We start from the raw sequence: 23,179 nt of genomic DNA, 5'->3' as shown, positions 1-23,179 counted from the left end.
CTAAGAACCAAAACAGTAATGACAACTTATTCAGGAGAGGATGAGAAGTAATAAGAACACTTCTCCATTACTGTTGGGAGTGCAAAATTGTACAGCCACTTTGGAAATCAAAATGATGGTTTCTCTGAAAATTGAGATTCAACCTACCTCATGACCCAACAATACCACTCATGGATATATACCCAAAGAATTCAGACCCATAACACAAAGACATTTATTCATCAAAGCTCATAGCAGCATTATTTGCAATAACCAAAACTAGAAACAATCAAGATACCCCTCAACCGAAGAGTAGATAAGGAAAATGTGTTACATTACACAATGGAAAATAACTCAGTGATTAAAAAAAAAATCTTGAAATATGTAGGCAAATGGATGGAACAAGTATAAAACCATCCTAAGTGAACCAATCCAAATACAGAAAGACAAACATGATTTGTATTGACACAAAAATAGATATTAGACATGAAGCAAAGGATAACCAGTTTATAGTCCACAACCCCAGAGAAGACAGGAAGCAAGAATAACCCTAAGAGAAAAATTGATGGATCCCACCAGGAAGAGGAAATATAAAGCTTCTCTTAGTAAATTGGCAGCATGTGGGGAGGGTGGAGGGTAGTAGGATAGAGTGGAGGGGAAAAAGTTAGTCAGGGGAGAATGTGAGGAATCAGAAAGTTTGAGTTCAATATAGAACACAGAGGGAGAGCAAGGAAAAAGGTATCTTGAAAGATGGAGGCATTATGAAGTTAGTACTAGGGAATCTCCCAGAAATCAATAAAGATGGCCCCAGATGTGAAATTAAACAGTAGTGGAGAGCATTTGTAAACTGCCCTTCCACTATGATCAGACTGATAATTACATTATTTTTCATCATAGAAGTTTCATTCAGGAACTGATGGAAACAGATGCAGAGAGCCACAGCTAAGCACTAGGTCAAACTCCTGGAGTTTAGTCATAGAGAGGGAGGAATAATATTATGAGCAAAGAGGTCAAGACCATGATGTGGATAACCACAGAAACAGCTGACTCAACCAAGTGGAAGTTCACTGACCATGGATTGACAGCTGGACAAATTACATAAGGCCAAACTAGGCCCTCTAACTGTGGGTGAGAGTTATGTGGTGTCAGCGGTGTGTGAGGTTACTTGCAGTGAAACCAGTATTTATCCATTCTGCATGAACTGTGATATAGATATGAATAAATTACATTGGTATAAATTTTGCTTTATTGATATCAATTTAAGATCAATCTTGTTATATGTATATTTCTGCTCTTTATTAAGGTCTTGTGATTATGTAGTTCACTTAAAAATTTAATGTTTAATGAGGAAATATAGGTTGTTAATGGATAATCATCTATAATAGTCAAGTTTGTAGTCATCTCAGTTAGATTTCCTAGATGTGCATAAATATATTTCAAATAGGCATTCTTCATATCTTTCAAAGACTATAGAATATGACATTTAAAATGTTTTAATAACTTAGGGCTTTTCATGACAATGAGACATGTCTGCTCCTGGCAGCACCAATCTACTTCAAGAAGAAGATGGGCATCGAAGAGACTCCTAATGGAGTTGGTTAGCCATTTGTACAAGAAACTGCTCTTGCCTGGACTATTGCATAAACTGGACACAAAGAACCTGCAGAGAGAGGATTGCTGAACTTGTCTAAAGGTAAGTTGATTCCTCAGGGTTCCTGATTCATAAAAGAGTGATTCATAAAAGTGAAATATTCTGCAGGACACAGAAGAAGGTGACTGAACTGTGTTTGAATTTTCCTGCTTCATGGAAATGTCTGCTGGATGCTATGGGCCTGTAGGTTGAAGATGGATGCCCAAAAGGTACAAAAGAACTTTGGGTGACTGTACAGGCAGCAAGATGTCTCTCTTAATTCTAGAGTTTTGGAAGTTGCTTACTTCCTGTTTACTTAGGTAATATTATATACTTCTGGATTCTTTGATGGAGTTGAAGAATAGGAAGATAGTTATAGTTTGGATTGAGATGGACATAGGTTAGAATCTTGCCAGTAAGCCACAGTCACAAATTTAATAGAAATGGGTTAATCAAGATGTGAGAGTTAGCCAATAAGAGGCTGGAGCTAATGGGCCAGGCATTAATTTAATGAGTACAGTTTTCTGTGCAGTTATTTCAGGGGTTAAGCTATCAAGGGTGGCAAGATGAAGCCTACCACTCATTCTACATAACTGGCTCTTTGGAGCTCATTCCCTAAGGAGGGATACCTTGCTCAGCCTACATACAGGGAAGAGGGCATTGGTCCTTACTCAGGTGATGTGACAGAATTTTTTTTTTATTTCCTAACTAAGCCCTGCCCTCTCTGATGGCGAAGGGTGGGGGAGACAAGGAGGAAGAATGGGAATATGATAGGGAGAGAAAACTTGGATTTGTATGTAAAATATGATTGTTTCAATAATAAAAATATTCCAAACACACAAACATGGAGACAAATACAGCTTCTTACTCCCATAGTCTCTAAAGTGGTCTAAGGCATACAGAGATGTGGCTTCTGTCTGCTTTCTATGGATTTGAGCCATTGTAACATGAGGGCCAGCTTGTTGGGGTTTCTGTCCCACCTGGTGCCCCACAACCGGCAAGTCCCAAAGAAAATCACAGAGTCTACATTAGGTTATAAACTGATTAACCAATTAGCTCAATCTTCTTATTAACTAGTTCTTACATCTTATGGTAATCCATAATTCTTGTCTGTGTTAATCATGTGGCTCAGTACCTTTTCCGGTGGGGCAGGTTACATCTTGCTTCTCTGTGGTCTGGGAAGGAATGGTGGAGGGGCTTCCTCCTTCCTAGCCTTTTCCTGTTCTCAATGCCCCGCCTCTACTTCCTGTCTGATTGACCCACCTATACCTCCTGCCTGGCCAATCAGTGTTTTACTAAAATACATGATTGACAGAATACAGACAATTCTCCCGTATCAAGCCATGACCATATGTCAAGCTGCTCAGCAGATTTTTTAGGGGGTAGGTCGGGTCAGGCAGTCATAGAATGCATCAGATATACAGTAAAACCAAGTTCAGACCAAAAACAAAGCAAAACAAACCAAAAGAACAAAAATCTAGAAACAGATATAAAATGCTTGAATCTTGAATGCTTAAAAAAGATGAAAATAGGTATAAACATAGAAAAATAAATCCTTTAAAAATATTAAAGTCATTAATGAGAGAGTAAAGAAAAACAATAAAAGCAAGCCACATAAAGAAAGGAAATATACAGAGTGTCTGGGTCCCATATGGTGTTTGTTGAATTCAAATTTTGCAATGCCACTGTACCAAAAAACAATAACTGCTTGGAGACATTGCATTTCCTAGATTGTATCAATTTATATATTTAAAGAATGTCCTAATTTCAGAATGAAAGTAAAAAAAAATGGGTTGCATTGGAGGACAGGTTCTTCTTTTGTTTCCAGAAGGCAAAGAAAGGCCACGGATTCCTTCAAAATTAATGAAGATAAGATTTGATTGGGTGATGCACAATTTAATGAAGCATGATTAAAAAAAATCATAGTCAGAAATTGGAATTCAACCTGAACATTTGAAAAGCAAAACAGCCAACTACTGACTCTTACGTCAACCTCACTCTGAAATGGCAATCCTGTCTCCCAGAATCTCAGAATGAGATAGCCTGTTGAGAGTTATTTCTTCCTATTTTATAACCCACTCTAGTGTTGGGATTAAAGGCATGCATCATCCTTTATCTATGGCAACTAGTATAACTACAGGGATTAAATGTGCATGTTACCATAATCTGGTTTCTAAGGCTAACCAGTGGGACTGTTTGACTCTCAGATCTTCAGGCAGTTGTTATTTTTAAACTACAATGGAAATGCTACTATATTTGCCCTTTTTGTCTAGAATAAAGAAGATGGCTATAACTATAATAAGAAAGTTATGTACAATAAGTACATATAATATGTACAGATATAAAATATATCATCAATGTCTAGACCATTTGCATTTTACAAATTCAGAAAAAAATATTCCATATCTATCCTATCTTGGTGAGTACAAAGTCTTATACCTAACTTACTTTTTATCATAACTCAATTTCTGGGTCTGGTAAACCTATAACTATAGCTTCCTAATCTTCTATTCCCTCAGAGATCCAAGAAGGAAATAATATTAACTAAGAAAGCAAGAAGTGCAAGCAAGCAACTTCCAGAAAAAATATGTTAATGACAGAAGCAGTTGGCTGCCTGGACAGTTACCCAAGTTCCACTGCAACATTGGTGCATCCATCTTCAGCCTAACATAATCAAAATACTTTTTTGTCAAGCAGGATATTTTGCGTCCCGCTTGTCTAATTAGGACAGCATAATGTTAACAGTTGAGGCAAGGGCATTATCTTGCCCAGTGGCTTACTTTTGCTGCAAAGTAAACATGTGGAGTTTCTTTGATGTTCATTATCTTCTCTGAAGTAGATTGGTGTTGCCATGAGCAGACATGTCTCATTATCATAAAAAAGAACATAGATTATTAAAATATTATAAATGACATATTCTGTATATCTCTGAAGTGTTTGAAGATGAATTGTCTATGTAAATTATAACTTTGTTTGACTTAGCAGTCTTGAAGCTGTTCTTGATGTAGAACTCAAAGGAAACTACAACAAAATTACTCTGAAACTTTGGGTCATCAGGGTCATCTGCTTCCATTGTAATTATTTTTAGAAGCTCTTCCTTGATCAAACTTTATTTTGCTCAAATAAGAATGAATCCACAGACTCTCATTTTCTTGAAAACAAAAGAAAAACCTCTTTTTCAAAGTAACATATCTTTTGTTTTAAATTTTGATGTTGAGGCATTTTGGTCAAACCTTATTTTTCTTAAGCCTGAATGAATCCAAAGCCTCTCATTTCCTTTGAAAACAAAAGCAAAATCTCTTCTCCAAAGTAACGTATTTTTTAATTAAATTTTGAAGTCAAGGCATTTTCAAAATATATAGAAATGCCATCAACTCCAGACAACAGGAGGTAGACTAGGGACCATGATACCTACATTCGCAAAAGTTGAAATCAATTGGCTTTAACCATTCTGTGGAAAAATGGATGTTTATCATTGTTTGGGAGGAGCTGTTTGCAAGTATTGCTGGTTATAGTCAAGGAAGAAACTGAGTAAAGAAGATTAGATTCAGTGATTTTGTTTTGAAATGAAAAAAGTGGATACAAAAATTATAGGATGAAAAGATAGATTAATGAATGTACTTTCAAACTTAAAAGGAACTACTTGTCTCATATATTTTACATTGGTTTATTTTTATATATTTATGTAAGTTTAAGGGCATTTATAGCATATTATATCATATAATATTTTATTATATTTCTATTTATTGTTTAAGGTATTTTATCCGTGCATTTTATTAAAAAATATAATGAAAAGTTCTCCTCAAATTCTATTAAAATAATAAAGAAATATAGGATAGTAATTAGTTATCTGTAGCAATAAAACTTATATTTATTTTGTCTATGGTTTAAAGGATAATCAGAGACATATTTTAAATAGATAGATCATCTTCAAACACTTCAGAGACCTACAGAAATTGCATTTTAATGTTTTAATAACATAAGTCTTTCCATAACAGTGAGACACTTCCTGATCTTGGCAGCAATAATTTTCTCCAAAAGAGAATAGTGGGCATCAAAGAATCTCAGTATGCTGTTTGCTTTCATTTGTGGCAAAGTTAGTCGCTGGACAAATAAATTGTTCTTTCCTTACCTCCTGAAATTATGCTGTCAAAATTAGACAAACAATACACCAAATAAGGCAACTTCCATACTTTGCAAATACAAGGAAGGGAAGTCCTTCAAAATTCCTCCTTCACAGAAAAGTCAGATATTTTAGGCCTATAGCCAAAATGTGTGCTCCACCATTGCACAGGAATGACCATCCAGCCAGTCAGATGTCTCTGTCATTTCTTAGTTTTAGTAGTTTCTTGTCCTGCACCTCCTGTTTACTTAGGCAATATATCTTTCTTGGGTCTCTAATGGGGTTGAAGATTAGGTATAATTATGGTTTTCCTTAGTTATGATAGTAATTGAGTACAAAACTTTGGACTCATCAAGGCAAGAGAGATAGTAGAGTATTTTCTCGGAATTTACCAGATATTAATGGATTGAATACTGTGAATGTATTCCTCACTCAATAAATTTTCTTATTGTATAACATTAAACCTTTGTTTTTTATTTATATAAAATGGGGTAAAAGTGGGAAAATTGTTTTAACAACCATTCTCTTGGACCAATAAAATAGAATAAACAATTGATTGACTGGGTTAGACAAAGAGTTCTTGGAGATATGAGGAGATCTGGTAGGGAGAAGAGGTAATACAGAAAATGCAATTTCCTGGGGGATTTCTATAGCTGATGGTTCAGGAAAATGTGAAGGGAGGGTCAGCCAAGTGACTGGGCTGTCCTTTAATTTGTCAGGTCACTATCACAATTTCTGACTCCCAAATTTTTAATATACTGAAACAATTTAGATACTCATTACTTCTGGCACCCAATGGGGTTTCAATACTAATAAACAAATTGAGAAGGAACTAAATAACTACCTAATTAGTACCTAAATGAAAATAAAATGAATTAACCCTCATAATTATTTGTAAACCTCATATTTTTGTCAAATATTTCTGTACACAACAGCAAATACATGAAACAACTAATTTGTCATTTATTCCATGAGCTAAATAACATTTGATGGAGTTGAATAATGGTTAGTTATAGTTATAATTTTCCATTATTATGATAAAGATAAAGACATAAATATTGTAACTGTAATTCTTACTCAATAACTGTTTTGTTATTTGTAATTTTACTATGTTAAAGTGAAAGCCTTTCTTTTTTGTTTAAATTGAAAAAGGGGAAATGATGTAGGTGGGCCTTCTGTATATGTGTTATTTTCATTGGTGAATAAAGAGACTGCCTTGGCCCTTTGATAAGACAGAAAATTAGGTAGGTGGAGTAAACAGAACAGAATGCTGGGAAGAGAGCAATGAGGCAGACGCCATGGAACCATCCACCAGGCAGACATAATGAATCTTTCCAGTAAGCCACCAACTCATGGGGCTACACAGATTATTAGAAATGAGTTAATCAAGATGTGAGAGTTAGCCAGTAACTAACTCTCTAGAGATAATGGGCCAGGCAGTGTTTAAAAGAATACAGTTTCCGTGTAATTATTTTGGGGGCAAAGCTAGCCAGGCAGCCAGGAGCTGGGCAGGATGAAAAGCAGCCTGCCACTCATTCTACAAATGGTATATGAGATGGAATCTCATTTTGTATCCCAGATTTCACAATGTTTCTCTGAGTTTTCTTGTACCAGTGATCAGAATCCAGATAAAATAATTATCTACCAGTCAAGTGATCTTTGAAATAAATTTCTATTTTTCAGATTTTCTTATTTTTAATATTTATATTAATGTTTTGTTAACCACATGTCTGTAGGCCAAAAGGCCCTTCTTCTCCTGAAACTGAAGTTCTCAGAGAAATTCAAATCCTTCTCAAGGTCAACAAGTTTTCTTAACCACTGAGACATCTTTCTAATTCCGGAGCTAGATTATTATAAAATGAAAAAGTTCAGAGATCTTAAAAGAGTGATGAAACCTCAGTTAAGGAATGCAAACATTTCTCTAAATAATATATCTCTAACCATCAGTTAGTGACAGCTTGTTTTATTCATAGTAAGATTATAAGGAACTCGACAACTGATATTGTTAAAGAAGTTATACGAATAAACCATGCTAGAAAATTTGTGTCAAAAATAATTCTAATTGAAGAAGGATAGCATCTTTAACAAATGGTGCTGGCATAACTGGATGTCAACCTGTAGAAAAATGAAAATAGATCCATATCTATCACCATGCACAAAACTCAGGTCCAAATGGATTAAAGACATCAACCACTTTGAACCACTTTGACCACTTTGAACCTGATAGAACCACTTATGACCACTTAGAACCTGATAGAAGAGAAAGTGGGAAGTAGTCTACAAGATATAGGCACAGGAGACCACTTCCTAAGCAGAACCCCAGGAGTGCAGACAATAAGAGAAACAATGAATAAATGGGACCTACTGAAACTGAGAAGCTTCTCTAAAGCAAAGGAAACTGTCAGTAAGACAAAAAGGCTACCTTCCGACTGGGAGAAGATCTTCACCAATCCCTCATCAGACAAAGGTCTGATCTCCAAAATATACAAAGAACTCAAGAAACTAGACACTAGAACCCTAATTAACCCAATTTAAAAATGGGGTACTGATCTGAACAGAGAATTCACAACAGATGAATTTCGAATGGCCAAAAGACACTTAAGGTCATGCTCAACCTCCTTAGCAATCAGGGAAATGCAAATCAAAACAACTTTGAGATATCATCTTACACCTGTCAGAATAGCCAAACTCAAAAACACCACTGATAGCCTATGCTGGAGAGGATGTGGAATGAGGGAAACATTCATCCATTGTCGGTGGGAATGCAAACTTGTGCAGCCACTGTGGAAATCAGTGTGGCGGTTTCTCAGGAAACTGGGAGTCAACCTCCCTCAGGACCCAGCAATTCCACTCTTGGGAATAAACCCTAGAGATTCCCTAACATACTGCAAAAGCATTTGTTCAACTATGTTCATAGCAGCACTATTTGTAATAGCCAGAACCTGGAAGCAGCCTAGGTGCCCCTCAATAGAAGAATGGTTAATAAAGGTGTGGAACATATACACATTAGAGTTTTACTCAGCGGTAAAAAACAATGACATCTTGAATTTTGCATGTAAATGGATGGAAATAGAAAACGCTTTACTGAGTGAGGTAAGCCAAACCCAAAAAGAGGAACACAGTATGTATTCACTCATAAGTGGATTCTAACCATAATTAAAGGTCTTTGAGCCTGTTATTCACGATCCTAGAGAAGCTAAATAAGAAAATGAACCTGATGAAGATTATTTAGCTATCCGCGAGGAGGTAGGAAATAGACAAGAGTCCCAGGTAACCTCGGGTGCATGGAGGGGGTTGTTGGAAGGGGAGACGGTTAGAAAGAAGGGAGTAGGGGAGGAATGGGCAAAGCTCGGTGGACCGGGATGTGGGGGAGGGAGGAAGGATGAATATGGGATCAGGGAAGAATATAGTTCAACTAAGGGAGTCATTTTTGGGATTACAGGAGACTTGATTATATATGGGATCCCAGGTCCAAGGAGAGATACCCAGATTGTTCTCTGGACAGAGGAGAGGGTGCCTGAACCGGCCTTGGCCCATAACCATACTGATGAATATTTTGCTTATCACCATAGATCCTTCATCTGGAGATGGATGACGATACAGACGGAGACCCACATTGGAGCACCAGACTGAGCCCCCCAAGGTCCAAATGAGGATCAGAAGGACGAAGAAAATGAAAAAAGAAATAAGGACTGCGAGGGATGCTATCACCCACTGATACAAGGGGACTGACCTAATGAGAGCTTACCAACGCCAGTTGGACTGGGACTGAAGGAGCACGTGATCCAACCAGATTCTCTGAATGTGGCCGGATTCTCTGAATGTGGCTAGCCCGGAGTCTTTCTGAAAAGCCATTGACAATGACACTGGAACTTGTTTCCTCTGCATATACTGGATTTTGGGGATCCAGTCTGTTTGGATTCTCACCTTCCTGGACCTGGAGGGAGGGGGAGGAGCTTGAACTTCCCACAGGGCAGGAAACCCTGTCTGCCCTTAGGGACGAAGAGGGAGGAGGAGAGGCAGTGGGGGGAGTGGTAGGGTGTTGGGAGGTGGGGCGGAAATGGAAACTTTTATAATTTAATAAAATTACTTTAAAAAATTCTAATATATTTATCATGTCCTAGTTTCTAATATGCATTGAACATTAAACATGCATTCATTTTAAATATATTTCAATAAAAGTTTGAAAATTCTATGTATTACATTTTGAGCATATGCATTCTTCTTTCCTTTCTGTAACTCCTCTAAGAACTACCCTTATTCACACTTTACAACTTCATGATCTCTTATTAAAAAAGAAAGAACTCACTGAGAACAATCTGTTGTGCCCATATATTCATGGGTATGGGGACCATCATGGGGAACGTGGTCCTCCTAACATAGGTCTCATCCTTAAATAAAACTGACTACCCCTTCCCAATAGAAGCTATCAGCTGTCAATAGATTTTCCATTAGGTGTGATGACCAGTGATGCTCTTTCCATCAATACAAAAATGTTGACTGTCCTTGATCTTGTACATACAATCAAAGCTGTTGAATGTGAGTATAACATGCCGTTAAAGTCCAGAAGACAATGTTTTACTTCAGTCCTCTATGACCTGTTATCTTTAATACTATTTTCATTTACCAGTGTTAAAAGATGGTGAATATTTTTTAAAAAATTTTCTCCTTTCTTTTCTATCTGTCAGTAACATGCTAAATTAGGTCATCATTCACAGGATCAAAAGTCTTAGAATTTATACAGTTAGATTATTTTTGGCATTGGCAGAATGACCAAAATTGAAACACTTAACAAATGTTTAATATTACAGATATAGAAGCATGCTCAGGTTTAATAACAAATCCCCATTTTGAGAGTTTCTGCTATCCATTACTTACTTTTCTTTACAGTTAGATTATTTGGAAAGTTGTTTGTGAAATTTATATTTTAAAGAGAAAACAAGACTGCATTATATAATTACAATATTATTTACTTATCAATCCTTCAAGACAACATTCTGTTTAACTTAAAACTGGCATTGAATTAAGACTTTACTTCAGTTGTCATTTTATAAAAGTTCTGGTTTAAATTTAAGTACTTCAAAGAAGAAATATTCTCAAAATATAATCCCTTAGTTGTCAGCTATAGATTTTCTTGACATGACCAAGCACAGCCCTTTTATAACTTTTACTCTCCAGTAAGCACCACATAAATAAGATAAAATTACTTTTCTGAAAGGAAGAACACAGACTTTATACAGAGAATGCCTATTAACACACAGATAATTTTCCTTTCCTTCACATATTTGAAAATAATATTACTGCTTAATAACCATTTTCAGAAAGCAGTTTAAGACAACAAATTCTTATCTAGTTTTATATCAATATACTCAAATGAAAATTCAATATATTCAATGTATAGAATAAGTAAAGTATCTTTACATTTGCTTCTTAGATGTAATGGGTGTTCTTGTTAAAAAATAGAGGCTTTAGAATTTTTACATACAATTTGTTAAAAAATAAGTAAATATTTGTCTGAATTTATATTTTTTCAAATATTTTAAATTTTCATATATGCTTTGTACACACGTACATACAAACAGAAATGAAAGATCACCATAAACACAGAAATTAGCAAAATGCTTTCTGTTATGTTTAGATGTGAAAAATTTCAAAGACAATCCTGAGTGGAAGATTAAGGAAATTCAATTCTATCACATTTCCTACTGTATCTATAAAATCACATTATTTAAATGTTTTTAACAATGTAAATACTGGAGTTGTTTATTACCATTCATTGTTTTTCTAACCAATAATACTATACACTTAGTGATACTCAAAAGATATTTCTCCTGAATTACAATTCTTAAGATCAAAGATCAGCAATGGACATGTAGTATTAAATGAATCACTAGCTAGTTTGTGGAGAGGTAAGTGTCATTGTATGCCAAGAGATATGCAGTGGGTATAAATGTCTACTAATATTACATAATTTCATTAGTATTCATTTATAGGAATCACACTAACAACAATGTACCTAACAGGAATTTCTCATCCAAACCCCATATTTAATAACATGGATGTGTTAAGTGGTAATTCGCATAGTACCTAAAAATGGATACATGAATCTTTCACAAAATATCAAATTCATAGGAAAAAAATCACTGTTCTAATTTCAAAACAAATGTCAAGAACATATAAAGTACATTTTGTTGAAACTGTTATGACATTTTAAAGAAATTACTTATTTTGTCTTATGGCTAATAAAACTTCTGAGATGATCACCACCTATATTATAGTCCTTATAGATTATTTCTATAAAAGTATTTAGTTGGGAGGAATTCATATCCATTCAATATATATAACTTTTAATTTCTAAGAATTCATAAGTTATGATTTATAAACGTTTCCTGTTTAAACTGGTGATCTTAGTTTTATTGAGTAACCATTGTCAGTCGAGATTTCAAAGTTGATTTTGTATCTTAGTCATATATACTTAACTTTCTTTGAGATTTTGAAAGTATAAAGAAGACTGTAGGATTCAGAAGGAATGGAGGACATTAGAACACAGCCCTCTAAATAAACTAAACAGGGTTAACTTGGGCTCACTGCAACATGGGAGCCTATCATGAGTATGCATGATGTCTGTCACACAGATGTTATTACTCATAGCTTCATGGTTTTGAGAGACTCCAAATAGTGGCAGTGGCTGTGTACCTGACACTTTCGTCTGTTCTTGAGATTTTTTTTCTCCTGTTGCCCAGCTTTCACGTGAGGGCTTTCACATAGTCATATGTAACCCTTTTTGTCCAGGTTGAATGTCCTTTCTGGGAAACATGCTATTTTCTGAAGAGGAAATGGAGGTTGAGTGGATCTGGGGAAGAGAATAGATATGGGTGTTGGAGAAGTGGAGGGAGGGGAAACCATGATTGGAATGTATTATATGAAAGAAAAACCCATTTTCAATGAAAAAAGTAAATAAAAGAAATTGTGTAGACATTGGGGAAGTTCAACACAAAACCCTGGCTGTGGACGCAGGGAGTGGTTCAGTTGTTCAGCCTGGACCTCAGAAAGAACCCTAGAAAGCAAACATCTCAAGATACAAAAAAATGGAATAACCTCCTATGTCTTACTGAATCATCATGAATTAAAATTAGAATTTAACAACAATACTACTCTCAGAATGCCTACATGCTCATGGAAATTGAACAGTGAATTACTGAATCACCCCTGGGCCAAGGAAGAAATAAAGAAAGAAATTAAAGACTTCCTTGAATTCAACAAAAATGAAGGCACAAGTATCGAAATGTATAGGGATACTACAAAAGCAGTGCCAAGAAGAAAGTTCATAGCACTGTGTGTCCATCTAAAGAAAATGTAGAAAGTTCACATTAATGACTTAACAACACACCAGAAAACTCTAGAAGAAAAAAAAAGGCAGACTCACCAAGGAGATAGAAGACAGAAAATAATCAAATTGAGGGATGAAATCAACAGCAAAGAAACAAAGAAAACAATACAAAGAATCAAAGAAACAAAGAGCTGTTTCTCTGAGAAATTCAACAAGTTAGACAAACCCTTATCCAAACTAATCAAAAGGCAGAGAGAAAATATCCAAATTAACAAAAGCAGAAATGAAATGGGTGACATAACAACAGACACTGAGGATATTCAGAGGATATTAGGTCATACTACAAAAACCTGTAATTCTCAAAATTGGAAAATGTAAAAGAAATGTGCAATTTTCTAGGTAGATGCCATATACTAAAATTAAAACAAGACCAAGTGAGCAATTTAAATAGACCTATAAACTGCAAGGAAATATAATCTGTCATCAAAAACCTCCCAAACAAGAAGCCTGGTATTGGATGGATTTATTGCAGAATTCTACCAGAACTTCCAAGAAGAGCTAATATCTATTCGCCTCAAAGTGTTCCACATAATAGAATCAGAAAGAACATTGCCAAACTCTTTTTATGAGTCTACAGTTATGCTGATACCAAAACCACACAAAGACTCAACCAGGGAAGGGAATTACATACCAACTCACTCATGAACATGGATGCAACAATACTCAATAAAACACTGGCAAATCAAATCCAAGAACACATCAAAGAAAAATCATCCACCATAATGTAGTCGGCTTCATCCCAGAGATGCAGGACTGGTTCAGCATACAAAAATCTATCAAGGCACCTCGGGCTGGGACAGGCAGTGAGTGCAAAGGGACGGGAGTCCCTTTGTTCTGATAGCCGGCCTGCAGCAAGTTAAGACTGCAGACAGGGAGACTTCTGACCAGCGAGAGGCTCTGATCCTGTACCAGAAGATACAATGGAGGGGTAAGTGTGTTGTTCCTGACCGCCACACAAGTCCGGTTAGGGAACACACAATATTCCTGCCATCCTTATCTCCCTGGCTACTCCAAAGGGAAAGCTTCCCCCAGCTAAACCCTCTCTCCTGCTACGCCATCCCAGCTTTCTGCCTGGAACCTCCACCCTTCCCCTCTGCCTTTTTCAGGGCTTAAATTCCTCCATCTCAGCCGGGGTGGGTACCGCGGGCTGGACAGGCGGTGAGTGCAAAGGGACTGAAGTCCCTTTGTTCTAATAGCCTGCCTGCAGCAAGCTAAGGCTGCAGGCAAAGTGATTCCTGGATAGCAAGGGGCACTAATCCAGTAGAAGAAGATCCAGCAGAGGGAAGAGCCATTGGAGAGTATCTGAAGGAAGAGCTGGGCAGGTGCCAAGGCAAGAATTCCTCCAATAATCTGAAACACAACATGAAAACACCAGATCCCAGCGAACTTACGACAGAAGGACTTGAGCACCCTATTCCGGAAGAAGTGGAAAACAGTGTCATTATGAAAGCAATAGAGTCTCTTAAACAGGGTATGAATAACTCACTTAAAGAAATAGAAGAGAAATATAACAAAAAGATGGAAGAAATGAGTAAAGAAATGGAAGACAAATATAACAAAACGTTTGAAGAAATGAGTAAATTCGTAAGTGATACCCTGGGAAACCAAGAAAAAACAATCAAACAGGTAATGGAATCAGTTCAAGAACTGAAAACTGTCTATGGGGTCGGGGAAAGTCCTAGCTCCCCCTCGCCGGGGCCCCTGCCGTGGCCCGAATCAGCTCACCACTCGGAAGGCCCTCTGGATGGAAGCTGGGATGGCTGGCGGGAAGCTAGCAGGGTGGAGCCAGCAGGGCAGGCTGACCTGGGAGTCTATGGGGTCGGGGAAAGTCCTAGCTCCTCCTTGCTGGGCCCCTGCCGCGGGCCCGAATCAACTCACCACTCCGAAGGCCCTCTGGATGGAAGCTGGGATGGCTGACGGGAAGCTAGCAGGGTGGAGCAGGTAGAGCAGGCTGACCTGGGGGTCTATGGGGTCTATGGGGTCGGGGTCCTTCATCTGGCGATGGATGGCGATACAGACGGAGACCCACATTGGAGCATCGAACTGAGCCCCCCAAGGTCCAAATGAGGAGCAGAAGGACGAAGAAAATGAAAAAGGAAATAAGGACTGCGAGGGATGCTGTCACCCACTGATACAAGGGGACGGATCTAATGAGAGTTTACCAAGGCCAGTTGGACTGCGACTAAACGAGCACGTGATCCAACCAGATTCTCTGAATGTGGCCTGATTCTCTGAATGTGGCTGGCCCGGTGTCTTTCTGAAAGGCCATTGACAATGACACTGGGACTTGTTTCCTCTGCATATACTGGATTTTGGGGATCCAGTCTGTTTGGATACTCACCTTCCTGGACCTGGAGGGAGGGGGGAGGAACTTTAACTTCCCACAGGGCAGGAAACCCTGACTGCCCTTAGGGACGAAGAGGGAGGAGGAGAGGCAGTGGGGGGAATGGGAGAGTGTTGGGAAGAGGGGCCTAAATGGAAACTTTTATAACTTAATAAAATTACTTTCAAAAAAAATCTATCAATGTAATTTATCATATAAATAAGAAAGAAAAAAATATGATTATTTCATTAGATGCTGAAAAAGCATTTGACAAAATCCAACACCCCTTCATGATAAATGTCCTATAAAGATCAAGGGTACAAGGAACATATCTAAATCTAATAAAAGTAATATACAGTATGCCAACAGCCAACTTCAAGGTGATTCACTTTCTCAATATTTCTTCAATATAGTTCTTGAAGTTTTGACAATAGCAAGAAGATAACAAAATGAGATCAAGGGGATCCAAATTAGAAAGAAAGCAGCCAAAATTTCATTATTTGCAGATGATATGATAGTATATATGTGACCCCCAAAAACTCTACCAGAGAACTCCTAAAATTGATAAATATCTTCGGTGATGTGTCAGTATACAAATCGACTCCCAAAAATCAGTAATCCTCCTATACACAAATGATAAAGAAGCTCATAGGGAAATCAGAGAAACATCACCTTTCACAACAGCCACAAATAACATAAACTATCTTGGGATAACACTAACCAAAGAAGTTAAAGAACTATTCGATAAGAACTTTAAGTCTTTGAAGAAAGAAAATGAAGAAGATACCAGAAAATGGAAAGATTCCCAGGCTCTTGGAAAGATAGAATCAACACAGTAAAAAGGCAATCCTACCAAGAGCAGTCTATAAATACAATGCAATCCCCATCAAAATCCCAACACAATTCTTTGCTGTCTGTGAAAGAACAATAATTAACTTCATATGGAAAAAGAAAAAAAACCCAGGATAACAAAAACAATCCTGCACAATAAAGGAATTTCCAGAGGCATCACCATCCCTGACATCCAGCTCTATTATAGAGCTATATTAATGAAAATAGCTTGGTATTGGCATAAAAACAGAGAGAGTGACAAAGGAAATGGAATAGAAGACCTGGATATTAATCCACACACCTATGACCTCCTGATTTTTGATAAAAAAAAAATCTAAAGTTAAATAATGGAAAAAAGAAAGTACCTTTAACAAATGATTCTGGCATTACTGTATGTCAATATGTAGAAGAATGAAAATAGATCTATATCTATCATCATGCACAAAACTTAACTCCAAATGGGATAAAAAGCTGAATATAAATCTGAACATACTGAGGAGAAAGTGGGAAGCAGTCTTCAATGCATGGGAACTGGAGACAAGTTCTTAAATATAACCCCAGTAGCACAAACACTGAGAGCAACATTAAATAAATGGGACCTCTTAAAACTGGAAAGCTTCTGTAAAGCAAAGATCACAGAGAGGACAAAAAATCAGCATACTAAATGGGAAAAGATATTCACTAACCCCACATCAGACAAAGAACTGATCTCCAAAATATATAAAAAACTCAAGAAATTAGACATTAAAATTCTAAATAACTCAATCAAAAATAAGGGTACAAAACTAAACAGAGAATTTTAAACAGTTGATTCTAAAATGACCAAACCATACTTAAGAAAATGTTCAACATCCTTAGCCATCAGGGAAATGCACTCTTTAATACCATCTTACACCTGTCAGAATAGCTAAAATCAGAAACAGCAATGGTAGCTTATGCTGGAGAGGATGTGGAGTAAGAGGAGCACTCATCCATTGCTGGTGGGAATGCAAATTTGTACAGTCACTTTGGAAAACAGTATGGTGGTTTCTTAGAAAGTTAGGACTCAACCTACCTCAGGATCCAGCAGTAACATTCTTGGGCATATACCCAAAATATTCTCAGTTATGCTACAAAGACATTTGTTCAACTATGTTCATAGCAGTATTATTTGTAATAGCCAGAACTTGGAAACAACATCTATGTTCCTCAACCAAAGAATGGTGAAAGAAAATGTGGCACATTTACTTTTTAGAGTACTACTCAGCAGTAAAAGACAATGACATCTTGAATTTTGCATCCAAATGTATGGAATTAGAAAACCCTATTCTGTGTGTCATAACCCAAACCCCCAAAGATGAATAAGTATGTATTTACTCATAGGTGAATACTAGCTATACACAAAGGATATTGAGCTTATATTAATGAGTTTATTGAATGATAATGAAATGCTCATGATTGAATTTTTAACTTGGATTTTTTCTTAAAGAGTGAAAAACAAGAAATATAGATCTCATACTAGTTAAAGAAAAACTTTCAAAGTAATATAAAAAGATTTTTAAAACATTAAAAATTCTTAAAATAAGGGAAAATTAATTTATAATCCAGTTAGTGATGAGTACTTCCTGAAAATATGTATTGATGGGACATTGTTTAAGCAAAAGAAATAAGAAAATGTAAAAAAAGAGGGATCCAGAAAGCAAAGCAGTACGTATAGGGGGCACTGCCAAGGCATATAGTTGTGTAATTTGTAAGGGAGAAAATAAAACACAAAATACTTACAAGAAATACAGAACAGAATTTGTGTTTCTGAACTGGGAAAAAGTGAGAGAAAACAGAAGTAACAATTATTTAGTGATTCTTACAAAAAAATTGCAGCACTTCTATGCATGTTTTTAATTTAAATCCCAACAGGAGTCTTGGAAATGAAAATGGATTTATGACATATAAAAAAGCTAGCTATGGATAATAAAATCTTAAGAACAGCATATATGCACTCTTCTAAATTACTGAAAGAATAGACCTTTCTTTAACACATAGAAAATCTCTGATTGAGATATGGTTTTATAAAATAACAATGACTATAAATGGGCTTGTTTTCAATGTGAAATTATTCAACCCACATGTTCTCTATTATTTTAACATGTACTTTAAAATTAGATAATAAATACTTGTTTTCAACTTTATATTATCTCTATATGAGTCTATGATCACTCTGAATACAATTAGGATAGGATGAATATGCAGAATGAATGTTGTAAATTCAAGTTAGATTGTTTGGCAAATTGGTATTGATATATAACTCTGTAGGATTCTATATTTGCTAAGTACATTTTCTATTACATAATTTTATATGTGTGTGTATTCTATGTCCATGTAGAGGAGCCTTTAGATGTCAGAAGAGAGAAATAGATTTCTTAGAACTAGAACTACAGATGCTTATGAACTACAGTGTGAGTGCTGAGTCACTGTAAATGTAAGTGTAGTAGATGCTCTTAAACTGTCAGTACATACCTGGAAACGAGAAACAACACAGAAATTTGATCATTTTAACTTTTCAAATTACTAAATACTCCAATATTTATTAGTATTGAGCTCAGAGATAATTATATAACACATTGTGAAAATTTTTATGGAAATAATCAGCTTGTAATAAAAAACTTATAGGTTTTTTTTATTTTACTCAGTATCTTGACCTAAAAAATTAATAGATATACAAGGAAAACTGATATGTGATACTAATTGCAATTTATCTTGGAATAATTTTAAGTACAGGAAACTTAACAAGCCAAGTAAATAACAAGTTAGTGAATGCAATTAAATCTATAAAAGATCGTATCATGTAAACAGCAGAACTGAAGTTAAAATGAAGGTTACAGATTTTTTCAAATATGTAAAATATTTAAAATTTAATATTTGATTATATATTTACCACCTATAATACATAAAATATAAAATATAATATGTATATTATATATAATAGTTTATAAAAATCTGATAAAGCTAGTAAACCCAAAGTCATAAGTTCAAAGTGATATTAGATTTTTGTTTTAATTTTTCTATTTTTTCAACATTCAAGTATTAGTTTTATGAAAATGTTTATTTTTAGTTGTATAAGCCATTTGCCTAATAATTTTTCCTTTCTATTTCCTAACTTGTAATTTTTATAGATATGAAAAAGTTACTGATTTGCTTCCCCATATTAACCCTAGGAGTAATTCATGCTGTCTTCAGATAAGTCCTTTTTTAAGTTTTGTTTTCAAGTAATATTGTAGTTTCATTTGCATGGCATTTTAAACATCATTTTATTGATGGATAAGTTGCATAAATTGGTTTTACCAATTTTAAATATACTACGGAATGAATTTAATACATTTCTATTTATTTTACTTGTACTTGTTATTTTATCTTCCTGATTTAGAGTTAGTTAATTAATATCGATCTTCTACATTCTCACAAATACACATTGGAGCCAATACAAGTCTAGATTATAAATCTTTTGTGTTGAACTCCTTTCCCAGTTCCTTTAAATGTTTATTTTTCTGAGGTATTCGTAATGGCTTGAAGAACAAGGTTTTCCCCTTTAGTCAGTTTTGGGACTCTAACTTGATAAATATTCTTCCTGCTTTAAAACTACAGACCTTCAAATGCCAACAGAGGTTTGTTGTTTTTAAATTATCTTTGTTTAGAAACAACTAGAAAGCTCCAAACTCTACTTATAGGGTTAAGGAGCAGCAAATATGTTTTCTTATACCTCAAGAAGCCTACACCATTTTCCTTTATTTAACAAAGCAGATCTTTAATAATTATTCTGAGGCTTAGTTAGATCAATTGCAAATCTAATTTTTATGTTCTGAACAACCTCTACCCCTAAGAAATACTATTTTCACATGGTCAAACACTGAGTGACAAAAAGCAGATTGCAGGTAGTAAGTACTATATGATCTAGGCATGATTTTATTTCTCAATTTTTATTTACCATGAACTAGATCCCAAGATTTAGTCATTGATAATAAGTCAAGGATGATGTCCTAGATCAGATTTATTACTATTTAGCTCTTATATCTTAAATTAACCCATATTTCTTATGTATATTTAGCCATTTCCCTTGGTACATTTTTTTATTTCTATTTATTATTATTATTAAAAATTTTCACCTCCACCCATTTCCCTCCCCTTCCCCCTATTCCTCCTCCCCAATTTCCACTTCCCCCATTTCTCCTCCCCCTCCATCTCCATTCCAAAGAGCAGTCAGGGTTCCCTGCCCTGTGGGAAGTCCAAGGTCCTTCCCCCTCCATCCAGGTCTAGGAAGGTGAGCATCCAAACAGACTAGGTTCTCACAAAGCCAGATCATGCAGTAGAATCAAAACCCCGTGCCATTGTCCTTGGCTTCTCAGTCAGCCCTCCTTGTCTGCCCTATTCAGAGAATATGATTTGATCACATGCTCCATCAGTTCCAGTCCAGCTGGCCTTGGTGAGTTCTCATTAGATCAGCCCCAACATCACAGTGGGTGGGCACACCCCTTGGTGGTCCTGACTTCCTTGCTTATGTTCTCTCTCCTTCTTCTCCTTATAAGGACCTTGGGAGCTCAGTTCAGTGTTCCAATGTGGATCTCTGTCTCAATCTCCATCCATTGCCAGATGAGTGTTCTAGGGTGATATGCAAGATATTCATCAGTGTGGCTATAGGATAGGGCCAATTCAGGTGCCCTCTCCTCAGATGTTCAAAGCATGTGACATGAGGGCCAGCTTGTTGGGGTTTCTGTCCTTGCCCGGTACCCCACAACCGGCAAGTTCCACAGAATCAATCACACAGAGATCTCTATAAGATTATAAACTGATTGGCCCATTAGCTCAGGCTTCTTGTTAACTCTTATAGCTTATATTAACCCATTATTCTGATCTATGTTAGCCATATGGCTCAGTACCTTTCTCAGCATGGCAGCGCACATGTTGCCTCTTCAGTGATCTGGGCAGGAGTGATGGAGGGAGCTTCCTGTTTTCCCAGAATACTCCCAGTCTCTTTGCTCCACCCCTACTTCCTGTCTGGCTTTCCCACCTATACTGCCTGCCTGGCCAATCAGCGTTTTATTAAAATATGATTGACAGAATACAGACAATTCTCCCACACCAAAAGCACAAGCTGGAAACAACCTAGATGCCCCTCAGTGGAAAAATGGATAAAGAAAGTGTGGAATATATACACATTAGAGTACTACTCAGCGGTAAAAAAAAAACAATCACATCTTGAATTTTGCATGCAAATGGATGGAAATAGAAAACACTATCCTGAGTGAGTAACGCAGACTCAAAAAGATGAATATGGTATGTACTCACTCATAAGTGGATTCTAGCCATTAAAAATGGACATTGAGCCTATAATTCGTGATCCTAGAGAAGCTAAATAGGAAGATAAATCCAAAGAAAAACTTGTAGTTATCCTCCTGGATATTGGAAGTAGACAAGATTGCCAGGAAAAAGTTGAGAACTTGGGGTGGAGTGGGGTGGGGGCAAGGGGAGATGGGGAGAGAGAAGTGAGAAGGGGAGGATGAGGAGAGTATGGGGGAATAAGACAGTTGGGATGGAGGAAGGGTGGATATGGGAGCAAAGAAGTATAGATCTTAAATAAGGGAGCCATTTTAGGGTTGGTAAGAGACTGGACTCTAAAGGGATTCCCAGGTGTCCAAGATATGTCCCTTGGTACATTTTATCAGCAAAGCACTTTTATCTTGCTTTCTGATTTACAACTTAATCATTGTCTTTTCTCTTCCCAGAATTCTCCTAGTCTAGTTGCCCTGCCTATACTTCTTGCCTGGCTATTGGAAAATCAATGTTTTATCAAACCAACAATGACAAATCTTTACAGTGTATAAGAACATTATCACATAGCAATATACTATACATAATATATGTTATATATATATATATATATGTGTGTGTGTGTGTGTGTGTGTGTGTGTTTGGATATATTTGAGAATTCTATAGTAAATATTATGCAGAACATATCATCAATAATCATTTACATTGCCAATAATTATATATTGTCAATAATTACTAATATAGAATTATCATATTTTACCTAAATGATTTAGCTAAATTCACTTTATAATAATGAAAACAACATAAAGATTACCTACCTAAGATCTACACATATGAGATTACCATTGATGCTGAGTAGTGTGGTTACAAAGATGGATCATGTTTGTGCATTTACATAGGTTTCTGTGAAGGTACACCTAATATTTCAGAATTTTCTTATCTGTTGTAATGTTCAAGACATTTCTTATAAAAATTGCATTGCTTGACAATTTTAGTTACTAACATAATTGGTATGATTATTTTTATGATCATTATTGTGATAAAACTGAAAGTTTTCACAAAATTAATTACTAAATATTCCATTTTTATAAAATGACAGTTCTATAATTTGAACATACATCCCACTGTTCTTTATAGTCATAGGTCTACTCACAATGGGTAAGAAAATTAGACTACCACTTATAATAATGTTTTGACAATATCTTGCTTCTCTTTTATGTCAATTATAATTACATTGGTAACTGAGTAAATTAATTTTTGTTTCATTTAGTTTGTGATACCAGGAGCTACTATACTTAGTAATCAATAGTACAAAAAGCAGTGCTAGTACAAAAAGCAGTGCTTTTAATTTTGTAAAGTACATTATATTATGAACCTTTTCAAATGCTTAGGACTGTATCACTTTTAACATCTTAAATACCTTTGAATAAATTTTTAATCCCATTAATTTTCTCATGATTATGTTATGATCATTGCTGCATGTATTTAATATATTCTCTGATAAACTATTTTAACCTGCCTTAGCAAGGCACTTTTTCACTTTTTCCATGAAATTTTTAAATTCTCATACAATTGTCACACAATCTTTTTGTTGCTGCTTCTTTT

This window comes from Myodes glareolus, chromosome X, assembly GCF_982192425.1.
Source record: "Myodes glareolus chromosome X, mMyoGla1.1, whole genome shotgun sequence".
NCBI classification, from domain to species: domain Eukaryota; kingdom Metazoa; phylum Chordata; class Mammalia; order Rodentia; family Cricetidae; genus Myodes; species Myodes glareolus.
Note: the sequence above shows the minus strand (reverse complement) of the source record.